Source organism: Sciurus vulgaris (assembly GCF_902686455.1).
Source record: "Sciurus vulgaris genome assembly, chromosome: X".
Taxonomy (NCBI): domain Eukaryota; kingdom Metazoa; phylum Chordata; class Mammalia; order Rodentia; family Sciuridae; genus Sciurus; species Sciurus vulgaris.
In genome coordinates, this window is record NC_136471.1 from 108,772,047 (window position 1) to 108,792,565 (window position 20,519).

Below are 20,519 nucleotides of genomic sequence, written 5' to 3' on the forward strand. Positions count from 1 at the left end.
CAAGTGATCAAGAGCTCAAGCATACATGTAAGATATATCTGTCCATGTGCTAAGCGGCTGAACTAATTATCATACAGCCAATGGTAAATACTTCCTGTTTTTCTCAAGGTGCATTCAGCACACTCTTTGGTTCTCTGCCAGTCGCCATCTTGGATGCATGTTGCATAACCCTGGGCCCCAGGTCTCGTCCGCCACAAAATACCACCATGATCAAGATGCAGAATGATTCTATCACACCAAGCAACACCACCATGATAGTCCTTTATAATCAGCTCTTCCACTCTCCACTCCATCATCCCAAATCTGATTTCAGGAAATAAAAAGCACTTCATTATGTTTCCCTCTCCTTCTGTTTCCATTAACACTTTTATTGAAGGAAGATCCTAAAACAAACTCTAATCTATCAACAGATTAGAAACCATCTCCATAATTATGCCACTTTTAAACTGTTGTAAGCCACTCATATAGTATGTGACCTTTCAAGTTTGTTTTTTCCACTCAGTATAACACCCTTAAAATCCACACAAGTTGTGTACATAAATATTTAATTTCTTTTTTGTTACTTATTAGTATCTCACAGTATAGATATACCATAGCTGGTTAAAAATATACCTATTATAGTACATTTTGATTTTTTTTCATAATTGCAAATTAGCTTATATAAAAAGCCAGTGTAGCAGCTTTTACATTTCAGTGAGATAAATGCTCAGGTTTGCAATTGTTAGGTCATACAGTAAATGCATATTCTGAACTTTAATGTTTATTCTCAGGTTCTTGCCATTTTTCCCATGTAGGTCTGTATAAATACTTTCTTATTCAAGGATAAGCTATGCATGGGAGATACTTTAACTTGGATACATGGAAAAATAATAAAATATCAAGATCTTGGCCATAGAGATTTGAACATGAAATGACTACACTCTATGTCTTAAATTTTAAGATCAACCAAAGTTCAAATTTGTGAAACGTGGTCTCTAGTCAGTCCCTATTTCTTTGGTAGACCATCTTGACTATTTTCTTTCAGTCAGTTTATACACCACATTATGAGATATCTATCCTTAGGTATACATGAACTCAGTATACCTCACCAAGTCATTATGTTGCAGTCCTCTTGGTTATGGTCTATTTCTACTGTTTTAGGTTTCTGAATCTTATGTATGTTTTTTCCAAAATTATTCTCCTTCCTTCCAGATTTGATATTGTACCTGTTAAGTTGGCTTCTAACATTAAGCTCATACTCAAAGCTTTACCTTGTAAATGAAATAAATCAATTCCAAGGAACCAAAGGTCGGATGTTTTCTCTGATATGCAGATTCTAATTAACAATAAGAGGGGAGATAATAGAGGTATTTTGGACTAGACAAAGGAGAGTGAATGGAGGAGAGGGGACACAGAGGTAGGAATGATAGTTGAATGAATCAGACATTATTACCCTTGTGCATATATGATTACATAACCGTTGTAACTCTACATCATGTACAACCAGAAGAATGAGAAGTTATACTCAATATGTATGATGTGTCAAAATGCATTCTGTCATGTATAATTAATCAGAATTTTTAAAAAATTTTAAAAAAGCTTTAACTTGATTCACTCCTAAATCTGTATTCCTGATTCATGTTAGCATGGAAAGGCAACCTACTAAGCTATTCTCTCAGAGGTAATTCTGAGGCAATGGGTCAGAACCCACAAAGTTAAAACCCATTAGTTTGCTTACACAGATTCAGATCTACTTCATCTCAAGCAAATTTAGTTAAATATCTCAGGATTTCAATTTCCTCATGCATATACAGTCTCATTAGTTACTATCAATTTATTATTTTGCACTAAAAATTATCAAAGAAACTTGGAATGGAACCACCACTTGACCCAGATATCCCACTCCTTGGTTTATACCCAAAGGACTTAAAATCAGCATACTAGTGACACAGTCACATCAGTGTTTATAGCAGCTCAAATCACAATAGCTAAACTGTGGAACCATCCTAGGTGCCCTTCAATAGATGAATGGATAAAGAAAATATGATACATACACGCACACATACTCCACAATGGAATACTACTCAGTCATAAAAAAGAATAAAAATTATGGCATTTGCCAGTAAATGGATGGAAATGGAGAATATCATGCTAAGTGCAATAAACTAATCCCCCAAAGTCAAAAACTGAATATTTTCTCTGATATGAAGATGCTAATTCACAATAATGGGATGGTAGGGAAGAATAGAAGTACTTAGGATTAGACAAAGGGGAATGAAGGGAAGGGAGGGGTAATGGGAATAAGAAAGATAGAATGACTAGAATATTGTTATCTTATGTGCATATATGATTACACAACCAATGTAATTCTATATCATGTACAACCAGAAGAAAAAAAGTATATATATATACTCTATATATGTATGTTAAAATACTTTCTATCATGTATAACTCATTAGAACAAATAAAAAATTTAAAAAATTTATAGAAAAAAAGTTATCAAAGGATTTAAATTTTATAATTGTTTATGTTTCTCACACCAATCAGACCAGAATTGTTTCCCTCAGTTACCTTGGGAATTCTGACAGAACCCATCTTTATGTGATTTCTCCTGGTGAACCTTAGGAGCACAGTGGTTTCATGATAGCTGAAATTCTTACATATTGGTTCAGGGGTGGCACATATCATCAGTTTCTCACAAATTCTGTTGGTCAGGGCAGTTATAATTTTTGGTCTAGATTCATGGGGAGGAACAGAAACTCTTTCCCTTGATGGAACATTGTCAATTTCACATTTTAAGATGAACCCATAGAACAAGATATTACTGTGACTTTCTTTGAATAATACAATATACCATTAAGGTAACATTTGAATTCCATATTATAAGATTATGTAGAGGTGATTTTTTCAAGTTCTTTCTGGATTGAGGTCACCTAGCACTCTGAGGAAAGTACAGTAGTATCTTGTGGAATCCCCTACATGATGTTAATGCCAAATAAAATAGCAGACAAAGCAAATATGTTTGTGTTTGAATTTTGAGTACATAGTGTTTAAATAAGTATCTATTGAAAGAAATTCTATACTTAAAATTTGTGACTCATGATGTTAGTTTACATGGGTAAAAATGTCAATTATAAATCTTAACTATATACATTATGTAAACAGTTCACAGTGGTTTTTTGACTCTACAGGAATATTTAGAGGTCCAAATAAGATGCTATATTAAAATGTTTAGTTCTATAACTAGCCCATAGAAAGCAATCATTAAATATTAACTATCATGACTGTCACTATTTTATTCGAAATTTGTCTAAGGTAAATTAATTAATTTATACTCTAAGAATATTCTGTGAATACAATCATGACAATAAAGCTATAAATAAATGAACCCACAAGCGGAAAACTTCAAAAACATTGCAAAAAATTAAGCAAGATATTCACATAGTGGTGTGTTTTAAAAACAATAATCTGTAATGATAAAATAAATTTCTTCCAATGCAGACTTTTAAGAAGTATAAATTCATCATGAAAAACACAAAATGTAGTTCTATCTTTAGTTTCTGAATGTAGAATAATCCTTTTATTCACTCTATTTTTATCTGTAAAATGAGTTCATGGAATATAGAGAATTAAATCTGAATAACACGGTTCAATGTTGTTCAGAGGTGGATTAATGTATTTGAGTCTATATGAATTTAAAGGCCAGCATTTGCCAACTGCTCCAAGTCCACACTGCCAACATGTTATGTAATTTTTTAAATTACACAATAAAATAAATTTACAAGTATCTAAATATATCTAACCTTTCCTATAATGACTAATGTGAACATTTAAATCATATCAAATACTGTATTATTTCCTAATATTTTATTAATATGGAAGTGTCTTTGCTTTGGAGGTACGTTCGTTATAGACTCAGTCTGCCTAAAGGCTCTCAAGCAAAAATCTATTTTATTGTGCATAGATGACATATTCAATTTCACTTGCAAGTCATTTATCCTATTCATTTTTCAAGAATACAGTATGTTGTTGTATTATAAGCAAAGCTTTCATAGAGACCATAGTAAGTACAATTTTCTTTCTTAGAGATTTAAGGCAAACACACATACAATTGTACTACTTACTTGACTTCTTAAAATGAGAATGTATAATGCAGAAGACAGTGAAATATGTATTTTATTTTCTTTTGTTTTCTTTCAACAAAAGAGTAAAATAAATGAGGCAGAAAAACAGGAGTGCTGAGCTCACATCAAGCAGGCTCAAGGGAAAGCAACCTGTATAAAACAGTGAATAGGCTTCTCTGTTTGATTTCTTCTCTTTCTACTCTTACAAAGCAACGAAAATGAAAACCCCAAAAGGGACACTCTGAAGTTTACCCTTATAGCTAAATGTTAACTGGAACTCCCACAGCATTGGGAACCAAAACAAATTGAGCTACACAAGTCACTCTGGGAGGAGAATAGGAGAAACGAATGTCAAAATCAAGTTGATGTCCTAAAGTACCTTAGAAGAAAAAAAATGAAAATAACTATAAGAAGTCAAGGGATGTGAATATCAGAGATCTGGTGGAAATTATCCTTCAGTTAACTCCAGAGAATAATTTTTATGCTAAAGTTTATTCTCTGTGCTGGAAAATAATGATTTCTACATAATGTCTTTCATGAGAGTAAGAAACTAGTGGTAATAATTGTATCACCTTTTTTTTTCTTTTTTGGGTTACATGCAGATGGACTTAACACAAATTTTTCTCACTCTGCTTTTTACTATGTGTGATGTGCTCTTTGTGTGTTATAATTTGTCCTGATCACACTTATAATGAATTGTCAAATTATTCTAGAATGCAGTTAAAAAAATTAAAAAGTTAAAAAGAAATTTGGTACTGGGAGTGGTGGTACACACCTGTAATCCCAGCAGCTCAGGAGGTTGAGGCAAGAGGATAGTGAGTTCAAAGCCAGCCTCAGCAATTCAGCAAAGTCCTAAGAACTTCAGCAAGACCCTGTCTCAAAATAAAATAGATATAAAAATGGTGGGGATGTAGCTCAGTGGTTAAGTGCCCTGGGTTTCATTCCTGGTTAAAAAAAATGGGGGAATATCTTTTTTAGGGTTGAAAGAAATATATGAACACTCCTGAAAAAATAAACAGGATGCAAATAAATTATTTATTTAACCAAATTTAACAATAATAAGACTCCATGCTTGGCTATATTTGATGCTAGGTATGTAGTACACAGAAAAGACATATTATATACATATCCTGCACACAGGATAGGAATGAGTATGCTATATTACCAACTAAAGATAAGGAAAACACAGCTAATATGTTAATGTGCACACTTCTTTACCAGAACTCAGAATGTTTTGTGTATCTGATTTCTATAGAGCTTATGATGAAATTCCTCACCCTTTATGTCAAGTATATGTCTTTCGTTTTAGAGAAAAATAATAAAGGGGAAGGTAAAAATAATGAATCCTCTATGATGCCCTATCATCTAGATCTTTTGTCTCCAGGTGGTTCTTTACTAGTACTAACTGGATGTTTGGTCCTTCTGGAATAAATCCAGGTTCATATCATATAGGGAAGACTTATTTACACTGTGCCTTAAAAATATGGTTCTTGTCATTAAATAACCAAAAATTGTTGGAAGTAATTATGGTGATGGTAAAGTTTGAAGTTAACTATACTTCACTCACATATTTTGGAGACTTTTTGTTGAGGTCGAAACAACAATTTTAACACTATTTCTTATATGGAATGTGAATTGTGCAATTACATGGAGACTGTCATGGACATTCAATACGAAAGTAAAGGGCACAAATTCTTAGTTTGATACTAGTTTATAATGCCTTGAAATTCTACATACTTATGAAGTATGGCAAGGTTACATTAATGGTGGTTCTCAAACTTAAAAGTGTACCAGAAGCACTTATATGGATTGTTAAAACACAGATTGTTGGACTTCTCCCTCATATATTCATATTCTGGAGGTGTATATCTATGGTAATTTATCATTCTTAGAAGTTCCTGGATTTGGCCTAGGGTTGTGGTTCAGTGGTAGAGCACTTGACTGGCATGTGTGAGACCCTGGGATTGATCTTCAGCACCACATATAAATAAACAAATAAAATAAAGGTCCACTGACAACGAAGAAATATTTTAAAAAAAGAAGTTCCTGGATTATCCTAATGCCTCTTATCTGAGACAAACCATCTGAACCATTGCCTTAGAATTGGAGCATATCACAAATAATTTTATGAGCTTTTCAATTTGATATGAAGAACTATCAAAATTATCATATCCTTCTTGCTGCATTTTGGCTTTTATATTTTTGTTATTATGAGAAAATTATGAGTCCCATATTTTCATGCCAAATCCAATTCAATAATATCTTAATTTCCAGTCTCCTGGAAACATCATGTGAACAGAAAGCAAATGATAATTGAAATGAGGACATGCATTTCTCACTTATCTAATTTTTGTTTTATATATTTTATTAGTTGATTTTAGTTATACCTAATGTTAGTGTTTATTTTGGCATAATTATATAAGCATGGAATATAATTTCCTATAATTGCATCCTAGTATTTCCCTTCCCTCCCTCCATCCCCTTGTTCCCTTCCCTTTACTCTATACAGTTCTTTTTTAATAGTGTCTTCTGAATATATGTTCAAGTGAGATTCACTATGGTATATTCATATATATACACAGGAATGTTTGGTCAGATTCATTTCACCATTCCTCCCTTTTCCAAACTCTCCTACCTTCCCCTCAATCCTCTTTCTTTACTTTACTGATCTCTCTTCTGTTATCTTTTCCTGTTCTTTTTCTTTTATACCTTATTTCTATCTAGCTTCTGAATATCAGAGAAAATATTTGACCTTTGACTTTTCTGGGTCTGACTTTTTTCACTTAGCATGATGTTCTCCAGTTCTATCCATTTTCTAGAAAATATCATAATTTCCTTCTTCTTTATGGCTTAATACAACTCCATTCTGTATATGAGCTGCATTTTCTAGATTTGTTTCTCTGATGAGGGAGCACCAAGATTGGTTCCGTAAACTGGCTATTGTAAATTACACTGAATAAAATTGATATGGATGTATCCATATAGTATGCTGATTTTAGATCCTTTGGATATATACTGAAGAGTGGGATAGCTGGGTCATATAGTGGTTCCATTCCTAGTGTTTTGAGAAATCTTCATACTGCTTTCCAGATTGGTGCATTAAATTGCAGTCCCACCAACAGCATATGAATGTACTTTTTGCCCCACATCCTTACCAACATTTATTACTTGTATTCTTGATGTTTGCCATTATGATTGAAGTGAGATGAAATCTCAATGTAGTTTTGATTTGCATTTCTTTGAATGCTCAAGATGTTGAAATCTCTTTCATGTAGTTAATGGCCATTTGTATTTCTTTTGAGAAGTGCTCTTTAGTTCTTTTGCCCATTTATTAATAGGGTTATTGGTTGTTTTAAAAAGACTTTGAGGTCTTTTTAAAAATTTTTATTAGTTCATTTTAGTTATACATTAGTTAATTTTAACATAATTATACTAGCATGGAATATATATATGTGGAAAAGTGAAAGCTAAGGATCGAGTTTCATTATTTTACATATGGATATTCAGTTTTCCTTGTATCATTTGCTAAAAAGAATATCTTTTCTCCAATGTATATCTCTGGAACTTTTGTATAGTATCAGTATTGTGTCTATGTGGATATATTTCTGTATTTCTATTCTATTCCATTGATCTTCATATCTGTTTTTGCACCAATACCATACTGTGTTTGTTACCAGTAATTTAAGTTCTTATATTGTGATGTTTCTACCATTCTTATTCTTCATCAGCACTTCTTTGGTCTTCTGGGTCTTTTCTTCTTCCAAATGAATTTTAGGACTGTTTTTTTCTAGTTCTTCGAAGAATGTCATTGGTATTTTTATGGGGATTGTATTGAATCAGTAACTCTTTTGGTAGTATGGCCACTTTGATTATATTAATTCTGTCTATCAAAGGACATGGGAGGTCTTTTCATCGTCTAGGGTCTTCTTCAATTTTCTTCTTCAGTGTTCTATAGTTTCTATTGTAGAGGTCTTTTACCTCCTTCATTAGGTTAATTCTGTTCTGCAGAGAGATCAGAAAACATTGCCTAGCTCCACTCCATCATCTTTTGTTGGGGGCTGTGCCATGTTGGCAGCACCAGGATGGCGCCTGATCACATTGGCAGCAAGGAGGTTAATTGACATAAGCACACTCAGGTGATTTTCTCGTCCACGCACACAATGTATGCACATGTGACCTCCAGCACTAATTGCCTGCTCGGAGCTTCTCGCCTAATCTTTGCATAAGAGGCGTGGCCCTGCTCTCCGCCTCCTGGAGGTGATATTAGCGTAGGCGGAGTGAGACAGACACAGCAGCCATTAGCAGAAAAGCAGTAGAAGAAGACACACCGTGGCAGCAGCCAGAGGGAAAAACACGCTACAGCAGCCATTAGCAGAAAAGTAGTAGAAGAAGACTCAAACACGAAAGCAGCTAGGAAACGCTCCACGGCAGCTAGTAGGGAAAAACGGCACAGCAGCTAGCAGGCAGCGGCGGAAGGCAGATCGCAGAACAGAGAACTGAGACGCATCACTAGGGCACCTTAGGTAGACGTACCCTTAGTTCACAGGATGCAGGACTTTAAGGCGTAGCAAGTCTCTTTCTCTCTGATAAGCAAAGTCTCTCTCTCTCTCCTCTCAAAGCAAGTAAACCTCATTTCCTCTATCCTCTATAAACAAACAAGCAAGAAAGCAGTGCACTAAAGAGAAAGATAGAAGTGCCTCAGTTTCCACTCCACCATCCATAAGACCTGTGCAAGTTGTTGCTGCAGGTGGTGACAAATATCCATGGATTTTGGAACCTCAAAGAGCCAGTGACAATCTTTCTGCACTCACTGTGCTAATTTTTACTCAATATGTCTAGTTAATTGTAAGATTTGGTTGCATAAGCTTACTATAAAGATTTGACATGCTAATGCTCACATTTATCATTTTTCTCTTCATAAAGTGTGTATTGGCCTATGATTCACTCTTATACTTTAATTGCAGAGGTGTGATTTAAATCAAATTAGACAAAAATAAATCTGTATACAAAATTAAGTGTATTTAAAGAAGATAATAAATCACTCATTGCTTTCTCTTGGTTATTGGTTCACATTTGGGCTCCAACAATGATAATTATGGTGAACTTTTGCTTTCATGTTTTCACTCCTTCCATCTGGTCGAATTGTGTGACCAAAATTATCTAGCTTAAATAATTTCTTAACATGCTTTGTTAATATATTGAGATGTTCTTGAGTTACCGTGTCATCTAGGTGACTCAAGACGCTCTCTCTGTGTACTTTGTCAAATACAAACCCCTCTGACAATTTTTTTTTTCTCCATAGGTCAAATTAACTATCAAAGCATTGAGTAAAGATGTGGCTTATTGTAAGAATCAGTGTTCATCATAGTCTAAATTCTTTCAGAAAGGAATGTGGTCCATACAGTGAAAGAACAGAAACACATGGGGTTCATGTTACCAACAGAGAAAACTGCAACAAATGGGAATAAATATCTCTTTTCATGTAGCTTCTTTTGATTATTCTAAGAGAAAGGAATAAACCACTATCCTCCTAAAATCAATAAAGCAAACTTACTCCCCGAAAAGGATTGTTAATAGTGACTACAGTGTGCCTGTATAGCACCGTCATAAAGACTAATATCTATGTAAAAGCTTAGGTTTTGTATTTTAATTTGAGTCAGCCAGCCATCTCTACAACCTACCATACTATGTAATTATACAATCATCTAATTGGAAATTGTTTCATTGTTTAATGGCCTATCAATGGATCCCTGGTAGACAACCACCCAGGTTCTTATTGAATACAAATGGGGTGGGGATAACTTCTTTATTATCTCACATAAAAACCTATTTCATTGTTCGACAGCATTAACAGTTTGCCAGTCTCATTATACAAACTTTATTTTGTATGTTTCTGAAACCTGACCAATTTAATTATCTATAATATTTTGAAGAGTCTGCAGAGGTCATTTTGAAGATTTAAATTGATTATTTGGTTAAAGAGCATTTCCTACATGGTAAATAAATTTTAATAAAAGTATAAAATTCATATGGGGATATTTGGTAATAGTTCTACATTCAAAAACTTTAGTAATTTGGGAGAAGTTCTTTTGATTTTTCAAAGCAAAGTCCTTTGGGTGCCATTAAAGTGAATTCTATGGAGCCAGGAAAACTTTTTTGCATTTTGTTGGATAAAGTAATTACTTTTGCATCTTAACCCATGCACCAGCATTTACCTACTCCTGAGAGTGCTACACAGAAGAAATTTGCTCAAAGAGTTGGCCATTTCACAAATTGAATTCCAACTGTTCTTTGCAGTCTAAATTGTACTGGCAGAGTTACAGAATAAATAGAAGGTAAGTTTGATGAAAAGATAGCTAATTTTTAGATGTAGTTATGGTTTTAAATAATTGAACCTATTAAGGTACTTAGACTGTTTATGAGCAAGATCATATTTAGTTTCTTTTATGGATATGTTTATGTATTAAAACATGGTATACTGGACTATTAGCTATTGTTTCCATGCCTTTTTGTTTTATTTTTAATTGGCAAATAGTTATTCTGTAAATTTATGGGGTGCCCTATAATTGTTTCTATATATGTATACATTGTAAAATGACCAAATTAGAATAATTAGAACTTGCTGTATTTCACATATTTATCTTTTATTTGTGGTGAGAACACTTAAAATCCTCATTTATAAAACTTTAAATATATAACATATTATTAACTATTGTTACCATGCTGTGCAAGAGAAAACCCAAAACTAATTCCTCCTGTCTAATGAAATCTTTGAGTTTTGACCCCTTTTCTTGTCTTTCCTCCCCTAATTCCTGTGATGATCATCACTCTACCCTCTACTTCTGTGCTTTCAACTTTTTTAGATTCCATTTGTAAATGATATAATACAATATTTGTCTTTCTTTGCCTTGCTTATTTAAATTGTATGATGTTCTCTAGGTTCACCTATTTTGTTGCCAATAACAGTAATTCCTGTTTTTAAAGGCTGAATAGTAATTCATAGTGTATGTATACTATATTTTAAAAAGTCCATTTGTCCAATGATGGGTACTTCAGTTGTTGCCACATCCTGGCTATTGTGAGTGATGTTACAATGAACATAATGGACAGGAAGAATATTTTGTACCACCCAAGAAACATATAAATTTAAATGAACAATCATGTAGAAAAGCGGCTTTTTCTTTACCTAAATACTACTAAAGAGCAATTGTGAAGAAATATTGATAAAATATATAATATACAATTTCACTTAAATATATTAACATAGTTTTCATCCTTTAATGGAATTGTCACAATCCCTTCATGACCACTCAAAATCTTTAAAAAATTTCAAGCAAAAAGTATAGAAAAAAAAATTAAAACATTAAAATTTGTTTTAAATAAACACTACTGTTGTAATTTACTGTAAAAATTTACACTTATATACTATCTGTATACATGATGTGGAAATAGTACTATAAATAAGTCATTGAGCATTTTCCAGGAATACACATTCTGCAGTTATTTATTTGTAGACCTCTTAATATGGTAAATCAATAATTGTGAAATAAAATTGATCCTTTTTATAGAAAGAGATTTATTTCCATTTTTGGTCACTGTCATTAAAACGTATAGCTCTGCCTTTAATATAATATATTAGCTGTCTTAATGAGCACTAACCATTGCTTACCAATTAACATTATGTTCAAAAATCAATTATATACAATGGAATATTACTCCGCCATGAAGAATGATAAAATTATGGCATTTGCAGGCAAATGGATGAAATTGGAGGATATCATGCTAAGTGAGATTAGCCAATCTCAAAAAACTAAAGGACGAATGATCTCGCTGATAAGTGGATGAGGACATATAATGGGTGGTAGTAGGGGTTAGCGTTAGGGTTAGGGTTAGGCTTAGGGATAAGGAAGGGGGTAAGAATGGAGGAAGGAAGGACTGTAGGAATGAAGGAAGGAGGGGTGGCAGGGGTGAGGGGAAAGGGAAAAAATAACAATGAATCAAACAACATTGCCCTATGTAAATTTAAGATTTTTAATTAAAAAATTAATTAATATATAGTTTATGCAAAATGTTTGTAAACTTTAATTACAAAAGACTACTTTGGACAGCTTGATGGATTGCTTATTTGCTTCTGAAAAAAGTGAAATGAATCTCAGGAAAAATGGCATTAACTCCTGTAGTTGGACTTGTCTCTGTTTCGATGGATGCTCTATCACATATGTTCCTGTAAGTAAAATAATTAAAATAAATAGATATACCCAATGTTTTAAGGTTATCATGACATTTAATACTCACAGCTGTCATTAAAAAAGGATTAAATTACATTTTAAAATAGAATGATGTGAACTAACAATGAATGGAACAATTGAACTAAGGAAATCTATTATCACATACTAATTCTAGGATTCTTCAAGATATTTTAAAGTATTTTTAAAGTCAAGTAAAGAAGGAAGACTATGCAAAACTTATCTATTCAGGGCTGTGTGTGAGTGGCTTAGTTGTAGAGTACTTACCTAATGTGTAAGGCCCTGGGTTTGATCCCCAGCATAACAACAACAACAACAACAAAAGAAACTTGCAAGCAGACAACAAAAAAATTGTCCATTGAACTAGTATCTTGTTCTCTATGCTTGATGAAGGTGTCTTAGGTAACATTGCTAACAAAACAAAACAAAACCCACCATAAAACCACCAACAACTTAGGAAATGAAAAAGTCTCTTGAGAAATTAAATTATAATTCTAAATGATCACTAATTCCTGTTGGATTCTGATTTCCAAATAAAAAATAAAAAATAAAAATCAGTAAGTGAAACAGACTTAGTTCAAAAGAATTTTGATATAAAGTGATATAAACTAACTAGTTAATATCATCACAGATAAATTTGATGAACAAACTGGGAAAAAAATTTTTCTTGAACACTTTGCTATACTTAGAATCCATACCTGAATCTTCTGTCTGATTTATTACTTATGAACTTGAAGAACTTATTAGATGAGTTTGTATTAATTTTTAACACATTCTTCAGAATAAAGCATGCTTTATCACTTTTCAATAATTATTGCTTCCATATTTGTTAATATTCTTAAAAACATAGTTTTTCTCCTATAGGATTATTTAAAATTGATTAGAAATAAAATAAACAAAAGTGGTGAAAGAAGGCATCCTTGTTTTTTTCCAGTTCTGAGAGGGAATGCTTTAAATTTTTCTCCATTTAGAATGATGTTGGCCTTGGATTTAGCATAGATGGCTTTCACAATGTTGAGGGATGTTCCTACTATCCCTAGTTTTTCTAGTGTTTTGAACACGAAGAGGTGCTGTAGTTTTTCAAATGCTTTTTCCACATTTATTGAGATGACCATATGATTTTTGTCTTTAAGTCTATTGATGGGATGAATTATGTTTATTGATTTCCATAGGTTGAAGCAACCTTGCATCCCTGGGCTGAACCCCACCTGATTGTGGTGCATTATCTTTTTAATATTTTTATGTGATTTTCCAGAATTTTATTGAGAATTTTTGCATCTATGTTCATCAGGGATACTGGTATGAAGTTTTCTTTCCTTAATGTGTCTTTGTTTGGTTTTGGTATCAGATTGATACTACCTTCATAAAATGAATTTCAAAGGGTTCCCCACTTTTCTATTTCATTGAATAATTTGAGGTGTATTGGTGTGAACATGATTCTATATTTAGAAGATCCAAAAAATTCCACCAAAGAACTTCTAGAACTAATAAATGAATTCAGCAAAGTAGCAGGATATAAAATTCACACACATAAATCAAATGTGTTCCTATACATCAGTGAAGAATGTACTGAAAGAAATTAGGAAAACTACCCCATTCACAATAACCTCAAAAAGACTTGGGAATCAATCTAACAAAGGAGGTGAAAGACCTCTATAATGAAAAGTACAGAACATTAAGAAATAAATTGAAGAAGATCTTAGAGGATGGAAAGATCTCCCATGCTCTTGGATAGGCAGAATTAACATTGTCAAAATGACCATACTACCAAAAGCATTATACAGATTAAATGCAGTTCCTCTTAATATCCCAATGACATTCTTCACAGAAATAGAAAAAGCAATCATGAAATTCATTTGGAAAAATAAGAGACCCAGAATAGGCAAATTCAACAAATGGTTCTAGGAAAACTGGAATTCCATATGTAGCAAAATGAAATAAACCCCTATCTCTCACCCTGCACAAAAATCAACTCAAAGTGGATCAAGAACGTTGGTACTAGAAAAGAGACCCTGTGCGTAATAGAAGAAAAAGTAGGCCCAAATCTTCACCATGTCAGCTTAGGAACTGACTTCCTTAAAAGACTCCTAAAACATGAGAAGTCAAATCAAGAATCAATAAATGGGATGAATTCAAAATGAAAACCTCTTTCACAACAAAGGAAACAAGAATATTGAGAGAGTCTACAGATTTGGAGAAATTCTTTACCACCTGTACCTCAAATAGAGCATTTATCTCCAGAATATATAAAGAACTCAAAACTTAATACCAAAAAAACAAATAACCCAATCAATAAATGGTATAAGGAACTGAACAGACACTTCACAGAAGGAAAATACAATCGAACAACAAATATATGAAAAAATGTTCAACATCTCCAGTAATTAGAGAAATGCAAATCAAAGCTACACTGAGATTCCATCTCACTCCAGCCAGAATGGCAATTAAAGAATACAAATAATAATAAATATTGGCGAGTATATGGGGAAAAAAGGTACACTGTACATTGCTGGTGGGACTGCAACCCCTATGGAAAGCAGTATGGAGAATCCTCAGAAATCGTGGAATGGAACCACCATTTGACCCAGCTATCCCACTTCTCAGTTTATACCTAAAGGACTTAAAGTCAGCATACTACAGCAACAGGCACATCAATTTTTACAGCAGCACAATTCACAATAGCTAAACTATGAATGGATAAAGAAATTGTGGTACTTATACACAATGGACTGTTACTCAGCCTTAAAGAAGAATGAAATGATGGCAACTGGCAGTAAATGGATGAAACTGGAGAATATCATTCTAAGTGAAATAAGCCAATCCCAAATTACTAAAGACCAAATGTTTTCTCTGATATACAGAGCTAATTCACAATAACGGGCAGGGCAGGCAATAGGGAAGAATAGAGGTACTTTGGATTAGACAGAGGGGAGTGAAAAGAGGGGAGGAGGCATGGGGGTAGGAACAACAGTAGAATGAATCAGACATTATTACCTTTTGTGCCTTAATTATTGAATGACTGGTGTAATTCTACATCATGTACAACCAGAAGAATGAGAAGTTAGACTACAATTATGTATGTGTGTCAAAATGCATTCTTCTGTTATGCATAACTAATTAGAGCAAATAACAAATAAACATAAAAATAAAAAATTATAAAAGAAAATGAATGGAAATTACCTGATTAGGAGTAAATCATCAAATATAATCTATTTCATATTTCTAATAATATATGAATACAAGATTATGCCACATAAAATATCAACTACACTGTATGGTACTTTACCTTGTATTTAGTAGTCAATAAATATTTATTAAAAAGAAATTAAAACAGTATAGTTTTATTGGGTAGACTTGTTAGGGATCAAAGGGGTTATTTTTCTGAAGCTCCAGTATAGGTGCAATAAACTGTACATTAATAATTTACATTTTAGTGGTAGTAAGAGTATATTAGCTAAAACTGTTCAGCATCTCTTTGTCACTAAAGAAACTGAGCAGAAACACATGGGAAAGAAAATTAGGAAATGGGCTGGTTCTAATTCATGGGAGAAATCACAGGAAATACACATTTTTTGAAAAATAAACTGGAGGAGATGTGATCTACTTAAAGTGCTTGATTTTAAACTGGTCTACTTAGAACACTAAAACTGTGCTGTGTTCACCCAAGAGTTACGACAGTTTTGCAGACTTAGTTAGATGATCTCCCTCCCTATTCTTTCAGTAAGTTTATTGGTTTCAAAGTTGATCAACTAGGACCTAAAATAAGCTTACAAAACAAAGAGCTAAATTACAAATAGAGATATGTACATATGTGTGTAGATTCCTTCTTAATTTCCAGTATAAACTGAGAATTTAGTGATATCACCCAGAAATTCTGAAGGGCTTGACCAACATATGAAATAATAAAAGTTAAAAGTTTGAAGGGAGAGGTGTCTCTTATACATACCATTATAGTCCTCCTTGAATGATTTCTGTGACATTTTATTAGCTATCGACTCAATGTCAAGTAGTTCTTCTATCTCTTTGCCAAGCTTGAACCTGGGAATCTTTTCTTCTGGGTTGACTCATGCTTGGTATTTATATCCTAGTCATTATGCACTATCACTTTAGTTACCTGGCCATATCCTGGGTTGCTTTGTGTAATCTGGACCCTAGTTCACTGCCACCACAGGCTTCTTCCAAATACGTATCATTTAATTCACACCCAAGCTTGAGCCCTTCAGCTCCTTAAACTCATAACTTTAGCCTTCTCCTTCACCTCAGGACAGAGTTTATTCTTTCTGAATGATTCTGAAACATTAACTCTAATCACTTGTCATTGCAAATAGTGGAACTGTGAAGCTGTAAAGGAAAGCTTAGATTTCTAAAGATTTCCATTTTCCTTTATGGCATATAGGTGGAAAACAGATTTGCTTTGTTTTCACCTGATGAATCCACAGCATCACAGCATCTAAGACAGGGTTACTTGCTTCATTCTCTCTGCAAATCCAGTCAATTCTTATTATTCATGATTGGTATGTTCTATAGGGTCTCTAAACAAATGAATTAGGGAATACTGAGAGATTGCTCCTAGATGAAATGCAGAATTAGGTTCCTGCAAACCCATGGTCATATTTTCATCAATTGATCAATACATACTTTATTTCATGTGTGTTTCTGTATAAATGTAATTTATATAATATATATTATTAACATTGAACTCACAACAAACAGTGCTACAGCTTATTCCTGAATACAGCTTATCTGATTAATATTCACCTTTTATATAGGACACATCAAAAGCTTCCTTAACTTAAAATTTCAGTACCATGCTTCAGTGCCATTTTAAACAACAAATCATGAAGAAAAACCATAAAAATGTGAAAAAGATGAAACTAGATAGACCATAAAAAGGACACTTGTTATAGATTGAAAACTAAAACAAGAAGCCAGAGTGACTCCTTGTTCAACCTCATCTGGGAACATACATATTGGATAATAAATTTTTCACTGTTCTATACAGGTCTACAAATCACCACTAATGACAGATACCAAATCTGATGTTATACTTAAATATGTGAGTAAGCAAATCCATAAATATGAACCCATAGTTAATGAGGACTATACACACATGCAAACACATTAATGATTGTTCATATTTGTGACAATATTTCCAACTTATAATTATTACAGATAGATAGATAATTACATGAGTACAAATAACTTTCACCTTATCATCAGACTAAGCAGGAAAAATGAACTCCAGGGGATGAATTGGTATATGAGTGTATGGGTGTATATATTAAAATAATCTTTGATGATTATATTTACTTGCTTTTCATCTCCAAAATGTATCACCAAATCTGAAAACAAAAAAGATGTATAGATATGGCTGAGAAAGAAATTAAAGATTTGGGTATAAATGAACAATATATTTGTATAGATCATATTAGAAAACAAGGTTAAACAAACAACAAAGGATTGAAATACATTGATTTAAAGAAGGAATCACAGTGGTGAGAAATTGAGGTATGTGGCCACTACCAATTAGAATTATAGAAAAGTATGAGAATGTTATTGATGGAGAAGATACTAGTTTTGTTCACATGTGATGTAGAGAAATTAATATAATGTCCACCAAATCTAATTTCAAAAACAGTATGTACTTCATGTTACACTGTGACATAAGTCAAAACTATGTATTTATTTGCTTCTACATTTATTTCTGTCATACAAAATATTATAATTTCTAAGAACTGTTGACTGCATTTGAGATGGAATTGTGTAGGCATAAACTTTCAAAATTTAAAGAAGTCCAAATAAAGCAAAAAGTATTTTCTATGATGTTTCCTTTTTATACTTTTTAGGAATATTATAATTAGGTAGTCCTTTCATAAATTTGTTTATCCCCATTTCCACTCTGTCAAAACTCAGCACTCTGTCCAATGGTAGAATAAGTGGAGAATTTTATTATACCTACTCTTTTGAACATGATGACAAACACTAGGCCACTATTCTGGTACAAATCTTGCCAGTAAAAATTCAATCTGCCTGAAAGACATGGTGATTTCATGGGTTCTAATATAGCTAGTAAGATTTTTCCTGATAGATGCATGGAATAGAGGAGTGGTCAATTTTGGTGTGTCAATACTCAGAAATTTGAGAAACAGATCGCTAAATTAGTAAGATCTAATGGTATACTGAAAATGATATGACTTTTCATCTATACCATAATGCAAGCAAGATAATAAATAATTTAAAACAGGAAGGACTGAGAGTCATCAGAAACAGGATCAAACACAAGGCAAATTTACTTGACATTAAAGCAAAGAAAAATTGCCTTCGAATTTATACTCAGTCATATCAGGAAACAAGGAGTGATATTTGAACATAGAAGTAGCATGTATTATATTTTTTCTGATGGAAATGAAAGGAGAAGACTTGGGGGAAAAAAGTTAAAATAATATTTCCTCTGCCAACCATTAGTACTGCATATGGGTTAGAAAAGGAATCGGTGATAAGCAGGCCTTGAGTATATTAAGGACATTAGAATATTAGATTACTCCAGTTCAGAAAGAGACTAAACTGCATTTTACTTCCCAGTCTCTCTGATATTTTCTATATACACTGATTTATCCAATGAAAATAGATCATTATAATGTCATATGGTAGGCAATCTGAGATCTTGGCAAGTTAATATTTCTAAAATTCACTTTTCAATTTTATTTAAAATCCCATAAGCCTGTATCATGACAAAAGCAGAATAAAATGAACATGTATAGTCAGAGAAGAGTACGTTCCTAAGGAGTACATAGACCTGAACAATATCATGCAGTTTAGAGGAGATGTTATTAAAAATAGTTTATGTACTCCATTTATGATTTGGGAGAAATATGTGACACTTACTTTTATGGATTTTTGCCATAGTAATAATTCAAGTAGATTTATACAAAAGCAGTCTTCCAAATTTGTATTAGAGTGATCCTGTTCCTTTGATAAACATTCAGCTCCATCCTAGGTACTCGAATTCCAAAGACAATATACACAAAGTTACTTAACCTCAATCTACTCTGTTAATGTACTTGCCTCAAAAGATTAGCCATAACACTGAAACTTGCCAATCGAGCTATTTTATGGTTGCTTTTCAACACGTTTGTAACCTTGAATCTAATGTGTATCTCCCATGTACAACACTCAGTATTGAATTGTTTGATCCATTGAAGCTTAAATCTATTCTCTATACTGTTACTTTCACATTAATCACTTTGCTTTTGTATTCTGTATATTTCATGGTAGTTTTTTACTATTTTTCTTATATTGCCTTCTTGTATATTAAGTGAACATATTTAGTGTACCAGTTTATTTCCACTAAAATGAATAAATATTTTCTCCTAATAAGTCCTGATAAAGAATTTGTATCTAGATACAAAGTAAAATCTTATATATAAAATACATAGAAATAAATAATTAAAATGGACAAGTGATGCAAATGCATAATATTCCAAAGAATATATAAAAATGGCCAAAAACGCATGAAAAATCTCAAACATCATTGACAAATATTTCAGCAACAAATACAAATCAATGCCACAATGAATAGTAAATTTCAACCACTAAGATACAGAAAATGAAGAAAACATAGATAATAACAAAGATATGGAGAAATTAAATTTTAGTATCTCTCTTATAAGAATAAACAATGATGCACCCATTTGGGAAAATATTATAGCAGTTCCTCAGAGGGATAAATCCTGAAATACCATATGAATCAGAAATTTCACTCCTAGGTATACTCCCCCAGATAAAAACATATGCCCACACAAAAACTTGCACATGAATGTTCATAGCAGCCTTAGTTATAGTAACCAAAAAAAGTGGAAAAAACTAAAATGATCAACTGGTGAATGAATGAGCAAAATGTATACCCATACAAGAAATATCATTCAGCAATGAAAGGAAATGAAATACTGATATGTTACTACTGGAGTTAACCATGAAATATTATGAAACATGAATAAAACTGGTGACAAAAGACCATGTATGATATGATTCCTTTTATATAACTCTAGAATGTGGAAATACATAGAGAAAATATATACAGGTTACTGGTCTTCTAGGTCTGGAAGGGGAAATGTTGAAGAAATCAAAAGGGTTAATGGAAAACATCCTTTGAGAAGTGGTGAAAATACTC